Below are 7,958 nucleotides of genomic sequence, written 5' to 3' on the forward strand. Positions count from 1 at the left end.
TATATTTAAAAAGCCATGGTTTCCCAGAAAGCCCTGGTACTATATATAAATAAGGGTAGGCAGCTGCATGGCCATGAGTCTTGGCCTACACTACATATTTGGCATCCAGACCGTAATAATCCTGGAGAGGTCCAAAAGAGTTCCAAATTAATAGAACACCCAGTGATGGCCTAGAACTAATCCAAATACCTCCCAACCCCAAGGCTTGCTAGAACTAGGCTTGGGTATGCAGCAACACTGTCCTCCATACTTTTATTTCCTGTTGCATAGCTATATTCTTTTAATATTAAACTCCTTACAAAATAGTTAGCTAGAAGTAAAAACAAGTAGACTTGGGGAGTGTTTATTGTGCTAAGTAATCTGGTCTAAGAATATTCATATGTTCTCAAGCCTATAAGCTACTCAAAGTCATCCAAAGACATAAGACCTATGAGTCTTCTGGTCTCTAGCCCACAAATGTAGCTTCACTGAGATGGAATGCAAAGTTAGTTCTGAAGTGGAGTCTGATCCAAAATGTTTATCTGCTTATTTGTTTGTCTCTTTGTTAAACTCTAAATTCTTTGAAGAAATGAATTGTGTTTTCCTCATCTCTGTATTCCCAGTGACTGCCCCATAGGAGAACTCAAATGTTTTGTGAAAGAATGAAGAAATAAATGAGCAAGTTTAAATGAATGTCATAAGGACCAATGTAGCAGAGAAAACAAAATAGACTAATGAATAAGAACAGGGACTCATATCTCCCATCCCCCCAGCAATGCCCCACAAAAGATCTAATCTCTTGCTGAGATCTCATAGACCAATGAATATTTTGAAATGCAAATAAAAATGGTAGCAAAATCCAGACCTGGCTGCTGAGACATATAACTAGATATGGGGCTCCTTACCTGACTTCAGTTTCCTAATCCAGACTGGAATATAATACTAAAGTCCTTTTCAGCTCTAATATACTGATTCTATTAAGGATAGTAGTGACTAGGCACTGTGGATTACAAAAGCATTAGAATTTTAGAACATAAATAGGCACTGTGACTCATGAAGATCCAGGTAAAGTACAGTAAACAGGGAAACAAAAATACCAGAAACACTATGGAGGAAGACAGGATATTCACTTAAGTTACCTGGATTAACTGCAGTGACCAGGAGCCCAGAGCTTAAAACAGGAGGGGGAACCTCAAAGGAATTCTGACTCCTCTCCTCTACAAATGGCCTGGGTTCCTCAGCTTCCCACTTACTCTATGACCTCGGTGAGTAACTTAACCTGTCTGTGCCTCATCGGCAAAATGGGAATCATACTAATATCTACCTTTTAGAGCTACTGTGAAGTTTATTTGCGCTAACAGACATAAAGTGCTGAGCACTGCCTTGCATGCCATAAATACTCAGTAAATGTTAAGAAAAAGGCTGCAAGCCTGCCCACTCCTCAAAGGTGAGCACAGGGGCTTCCCTAGTGGTGCAGTGGTTGAGAATCCGCCTGCCAATGCAGGAGACACGGGTTCAAGCCCTGGTCCGGGAAGATCCCCCATGCCATGGAGCAACTAAGCTCGTGCACCACAACTACTGAGCCTGCATGCCACAACTACTGAAGCCCAAGTGCCCTAGAGCCCATGCTCTGCAACAAGAGAAGCCACCACAATGAGAAGCCTGTACATCACAACAAAGAGTAGCCCCCGCTCGCTGCAACTAGAGAAAGCCCACGTGCAGCAACAAAGACCCAATGCAGCTAAAAATAAACTAATAAATAAATTTATTTAAAAAAAAAAAAGGTGAGCACAACCATCACCACTGACAGAAGACACCGCTTTCCCATACACTGGGTCACACTGTGGGAAGGCCTTCACAATGGCTCCATATTAATCCCTCCCCCTTCTTATTTTTTTAGAAGCCCAGTAAGCCTTCTCTTTACCTTCACCCTTTAGGCATGAGTGTTCAAGAAAAATAAGCTATCATTTTAATACTGTATTTCACCAAATATAAAACATGTTTTTTCACATTTTAGCATCCCCAAAATGGGGATGCATCTTATAATTGGTTGCACCTTAATTCTATGAACACGGTAATAATGTTGTTAGTTATTTCCCATTCCAAGTGTACAGCATTTCTGTGATTCCATGAATTCCATAGAATTTTTTTGTGGCCTCATCAAAGAAACTTGCTACTGTTTGTAATGTTATATCTATGAGAAAATTAGAAAAAGAATATTTGGGAAAATGAAAACGTTTTTGTTAAATTGGCGTTGGTTACACACCAAAGATCATTTCCAAAATCCTGAACCAAAGTCTGCGTATGACTAAATAGAAGATTAGTTAGTAAAGGGGGAAATTTTTCAATTACAAATAAATCAAAATTCTGATGACGCTGTCACCAGTAACAAGTGAGACTGATAACAAATATGATTTTCTGGAGAGTGGGAAAGTCACTTGGGGACATTGGCTTAAGCTTTGTCGTCCTAGCTCATTTTGCAGAACAGCCACCAGGTTACATGGCTAGAAGGTAGTGTGGCCCTAGGTTCACTCAGCTTTATAGCAAAAAAAAGGGGGGGGGCGGCGAGTTCAAGTTACAAAACACACACACAGAAGCGTCCACACCAAGTGCCATAGGTTTCTTGGTTTTTTTTTTTCTTCCAATATAAAGTATATGAAAGCCACGTGTCAAAGTCAGTGGTGGTTCGGTCCTGTGCATAGCTAGGTCGGCGTAATCACAGCTACGTCTTTTCCACATTCCGATAGCTGACGACCCACAATATCAAAAAATGTTCATCTTTGTTCGAGTTACTACACACACTCTCTCCCTCCCACCACACCCACTCCCGCTCTCCTAAAATCAGTGCCTAAAAAGCATATTTCTTCCAGAAGTAGTCGGGCCATTTAGCCCCACTGAATTAAACAGGGTATATAACTGCTTCTCACCGCGCCCCCTCCCCGTGCAAACGCTCACATTGGCCCCCACAGCCCCTGCGGGGTGTTCGCAGTTCAGATGACGCTGACATCCAAGGCATCCGACTTCCTCACTTCTCCTATCTCTGCTGGAGGATGAACTGGGAGCGCAGCTTCCGGGGGCGGAGGGGGCTGGTCTCCATCTCAGAGAGAATGGCCTGCCCCACATGGGCAGGGTGGGGAAGTTTGTGATCCGAATTTGGTTAAGCAGGCCAGGGCTGAAAAGGTCAACCAGTAACTGCGCCGAAAGAAATCGGGGGCGTGGGGGGGGGCGGGGAGGCCCCCCTCTCCGTCAACCACCTCCCACAGCTGCCTAACTAAATAAGCACACAGTCCAAGAATTAACAGAGGGTTTGCTCTACAGCTTCAATACCAAGGCTTTACTCCCCAGCAACCGCTCCCCACCTCAGCCCTCGCCAAGAAAGAAAACCGAATTGCCATCCCATGCCTTCTCCTTCCTATACAGAAACTCCGGAGCCGCGCCCGCTGCGCCCCACCTCCCAGCCCTCGCGTGCAGAGAAACGCTAGGCGGGGAGGCCTGGCGAGGAGGCCCAAACGCTCGCCACCCTCTTCCGTACGCTCGTCCCGGCAAAGGCCGGAGTCCGCAGAGCTCCCGGGTCCCCAGCGGCGCGGGGAGGGGGAGGCAGAACTCGCCCGCACCGCCCGGCGGACTGGCAGAGCCCGGCCGGCGATCTCCAAATCTTTCTCACAGGCTGGGCCCACGGCCCATCTGCTCAGCCCCCTCCGGGCACCCTCCCCCCGCTCACCTCGTCCGGTCCCCGCCGCTCTGCGCTCCCGGGTCCGGGCAGAGTAGGATCCGAATTCCCAGCAGAAATTGGGATGGGGGCCTTGAGGAGGAGGTGTTTGCTCAACTTCTTCGGAAGTCATGCCTCTTCCTCCGCAGCCAATCAGCGCCCGCCCCGAGGGAACAACCTTCTCCTCCACCAATCGGCGGCGCTGCCAGGTGCTAGGTCATGCCCTGCCCCTGCTCCTCCCCGAAAATTCTCCTGCCTTTTAGATCTCTGACCTACGTCCTTAGCTGGGGGCGTCACGTCCTTCCAGGACTGTTATTGACCAAGTTTGTAACTGTCCGTAGCAGGAGACAGGCGGAGACTGAGAAGGACGAAAATAGTCCGGACATTACGCGCTCAACAGATGCGTGTATCTCCTGGGAAAAAAGTTTCCGTTTCATGTATATCACGCTTGCTTAGCCATATGCACTTCTCAAAGCATTTTCACAGCCCCATAACAAGACTGTGAAGCCAGATGACAGTTCTTACGGCCATTTTGGAGTCCAGCAAACTGAGACTGAGAAATTAAGTGTTGTGTATCCACATCCAATGAATATTAATGTTCATTAATGAATTTACTAATTTGAATAATGAATTTTCATTTTTATGAATAGTGTGTAGCCTCAGAGGCTTTTTGCTCAAGTCAATGAGATGATCAGAGTCCTGCGATTAAGGGAATATGGTCTAGATAGTGTATAGAAGGGGGTTGAGTAAAAGTGATAGTAAAGGAATTTAAAAGGACAGAGTCAACACCACCGGTAAGACTAACAGGCTAGAGGAAGAATTGAAACAAATTTGGTGTTTCAGGCTTGGCTAAGTGGTGATTAGGAAGTTGGTGATATCAAGAACAGTGCAGTAAAACATAGCAAGAAGGGAAGGCTTGGGCTTCCCTGGTGGCGCAGTGGTTGAGAGTCTGCCTGCCGATGCAAGGGATGCAGGTTCGTGCCCCGGTCCGGGAAGATCCCACATGCCGCGGAGCAGCTGGGCCCATGAGCCATGGCCGCTGAGCCTGCGCGTCCGGAGTCTGTGCTCCGCAATGGGAGAGGCCACAACAGTGAGAGAGGCCCGTGTACCACAAAAAAAAAAAAAAAAAGAAAGAAAGAAAGGAAGGCTTTAGAGGAGTGATTAGGAATATGATTTGGCATGTGTAAAGCTAAAGATACAGAGGAAAACCCCAGCTTCCAGAGAAGCTTCTAATTTTCTCTGTAATTGGAGATATGAGTGGAGTTTATAAAAATGTTCTAGGTTCAAGATCGTTGACATGAGCATTTAATAGTTAAACACATCTGTGGCAGTATGAGAAAAGTATGTGTTAGAGAAAGTTACAAAAACAGAAAGGAATATTACCCTCTGGCCACTGATTCCCTAGGAAGACCACAGATGGACTTCAAGTGTTTTTTCTGCCTCTAGTGCTGAGGCTAGTCTTCACAAAATGCATTTCCCCCTGACCCTCTAGGGCCATTTAGCCAGGACTTTTAAAGAACATTGGACTTTGTCACATATGCATGAATTCTTAATATTCATTGGATGTGGATACTGTACATTTACATCTCAGTCTCAGTTTGCTGGACTCTAAAACTGTTCTAAGGACTGTCATCTGGCTTCACGGACTTGTTGTGAGGCTGTGAAAACACTTTGAAAAGTGCATATCGCTAAATAAGTGTGATAGTCGTGAACTTTTTCCAGGAGATACACACATCTGTTTAGCATGTCATGCCTAGACTATTTAGCCCAGTCTTTCACACAATGTGTGAGTTCCTTCAAGATATGGCCAAAATCAGCCATCTCACCTTTATTTCGACAGCAGCACCAGCCTGAAAAGAACAGTGAACCACAACCTGTGCTTTGTTATCTCCTAAGGATTAAGAGCCTGGATCAGAATCCTTACTTTTCCCCCTCAAGGTAGAAATCGTGGACAAGTTACTCAGTTTTCAAAAAGGCCTTGGTTTCCTTACCTGCTAATAGGAAAATAATAGGAACTATTGCATGGGGTCATTATGAGGATAAAGCAAGATGATGGCCCAAGTGCTCTGCGGAGTGTTTAGCTAAAGAAACAGGCAATTATTCTTCATTTTCCCAGAATCTCATGCTGTTTACTTATCTGTGGTTCTCTGTAATTCCAAAGGGGTAAATTAGGAGACATTAAGAGAGTGGGTACAGGGATAAAGAAGGGCAACAAAAGATGGTGACGCACCCCAGGGCTAGCAACAGTGAGAATACCTGTAGGCCTTGATAGGGCCAGGGGAAGAGACAGTTACCAGAACTCAGGAAGAGCTCTAGCTGTGGTATAGCTGAAGCTATAGGAGAGCCACTTGACCGTGGTGACTTTTGACAGGCATGGAGATGCCTAAGGAATCAATAACCCTGCCCAGAAAGGGAGTTACCTAAGGCAGAGGTCAATAAACTTTATTCTGTAAAGGACAGAAAATTAATATTTTAGACTTTGCAGACCATTACGTCTGTGTCACCGTTACCCAACTCTGACATTTGGAGAGTAAAAGCAGCCATAGACAATACTAAAATGGATGGGCATGGCTGTGTGCCAATAAAACTTTATTTATAGAAATAAATTGCAGGCTAGATTTAGATCGAGGGTCACAGTTTGCAGACGCCCTGACTATGGAATGAATAACCCTACTTCCCTCTCCTGCCCTCCCCTCTCCTGCTAGTGCCTTCTACAAATGGAACCCAAGGAAAGCCTGAGGCTTGGTACAGTCCATAAAGGTCAGTCCCTCAAGGACAGAGCAGGTACAGAAAGGGGCAGAACTTCTACAAGGTTCAAAGGAACATATTCAGCACAAAAGGTATTCAGCAAATGCTTGTTTAAATGAATGATTGGTCACTGCGAATTACTCTGCAAATGGTTGAACACTCACAGGAAAACTATCAAAATTACATCCCTTAATGGGCAAAGCCAGGAAAGGGCCCTGGATGATGGTGACTCCACCAAGAGACTGGGATGCTCTGTTAGCCTCTCTCTCTTGCTTTATTTTGAAATCCCATGCACTTCTGACCTGCCAATGAAACATTAACCTGGCAAAAAGAATCCTCCCTTTGAATTCCAAACTACCGCTCAAATGCTTATGGTGTTCAAGAATTTCACAAAATATGCACATGAGAAAACCTGTTCCTTAAAATGGGGGATTCAAATGTTTTTCATCGTAGTGACATTTGTTGTAATAAGTGTGACAGTTCTCAGAAATTTCTTCACAATGAAAAGAGACAACAGATGCAAGAAAAACAAGTCTTGGATACACCCCAAGTGCTTCCACAGTCAACTTTCGCAGTCAACCCCTCCGACTCCTTCAATATAGGAGAATTCTTCTTCCACCTATGTGGGGTGCTGAGTCAATACTCCTGAAATCGGAAAGTTGATTCTAGGCCACTCAAGCTGCCTCTCTTTCTCCCACACTCTTTGGCTTTCTCTCTTCCCTCATTGTTCCTTACTTCTGTTTTGTTCTTCCTGAAAGGCCATGAGGGTAGTAGTCAGGCATGTGAGCACTGGGGTGAGCCAGACCTAGACTTAATCCCTCCTTTGCCAGCTCCCTAGTAAGTCATTTTCCCCCACCACGACATTGGCAAACATCATAATGTTCTCAAGAAGATTAAGTGACACACCTTCTCAGTATACATGAGCTATCGTTGGGGTTTACTGTTTTACTTTGTCTCCTCCTCCCCTCCCCTTTCTTTGTATGCAGAACCCATTTTTAATCTTAAGTGAACTTTGCCATAAAGAGAAAAGAGGTGGACATTTGTTCTATTTTTTAATTAATTAATTAATTAATTAATTTTTGGCTGCTTTGGGTCTTCGTTCCTGTGCGCTGGCTTTCTCTAGTTGCGGCGAGCGGGGTCTACTCTTCGTTGTGGTGCGCCGGCTTCTCATTGTGGTGGCTTCTCTTGTTGCAGAGCACAGGCTCTAGGCGCGCGGGCTTCAGTAGTTGCACCACGTGGGCTCAGTAGTTGTGGCTCGTGGGATCTAGAGCGCAGGCTCAGGAGTTGTGGCACATGGGCTTACTTGCTCCACGGCATGTGGGATCTTCCTGGACCAGGGATCGAACCTGTGTCCCCTGTGTTGGCAGGCGGATTCTTAACCACTGTGCCGCCAGGGAAGTCCCAAGAGGTGGACATTTGTTCTCTTGATCTCTCAAGACTTTATATCTCTCACATGAACAGCAAATTTCACAATATCACCAATATCAGCCCACCCTAATAAAATATTTGATTGTTATAAATA

At 45.3% G+C, this 7,958-nt stretch overlaps 1 protein-coding gene across 1 annotated transcript in view; it reads right to left on the minus strand.

The window, feature by feature from the left end:
- AASS (aminoadipate-semialdehyde synthase) overlaps positions 1-3,832 on the minus strand; it is a 61,763-nt gene extending 57,931 nt beyond the window's left edge. The window contains exon 1 of the mRNA XM_081243917.1: positions 3,701-3,832. The gene's annotated coding sequence lies outside the window, so the exon portion shown is untranslated. The remainder of the gene's footprint in view (positions 1-3,700) is intronic.
- Positions 3,833-7,958: the final 4,126 nt, after the last annotated feature.

The sequence above is a fragment of the Mesoplodon bidens genome (assembly GCF_964165515.1).
Source record: "Mesoplodon bidens genome assembly, chromosome: 9".
In the NCBI taxonomy this organism is placed as follows: Eukaryota; Metazoa; Chordata; class Mammalia; order Artiodactyla; family Ziphiidae; genus Mesoplodon; species Mesoplodon bidens.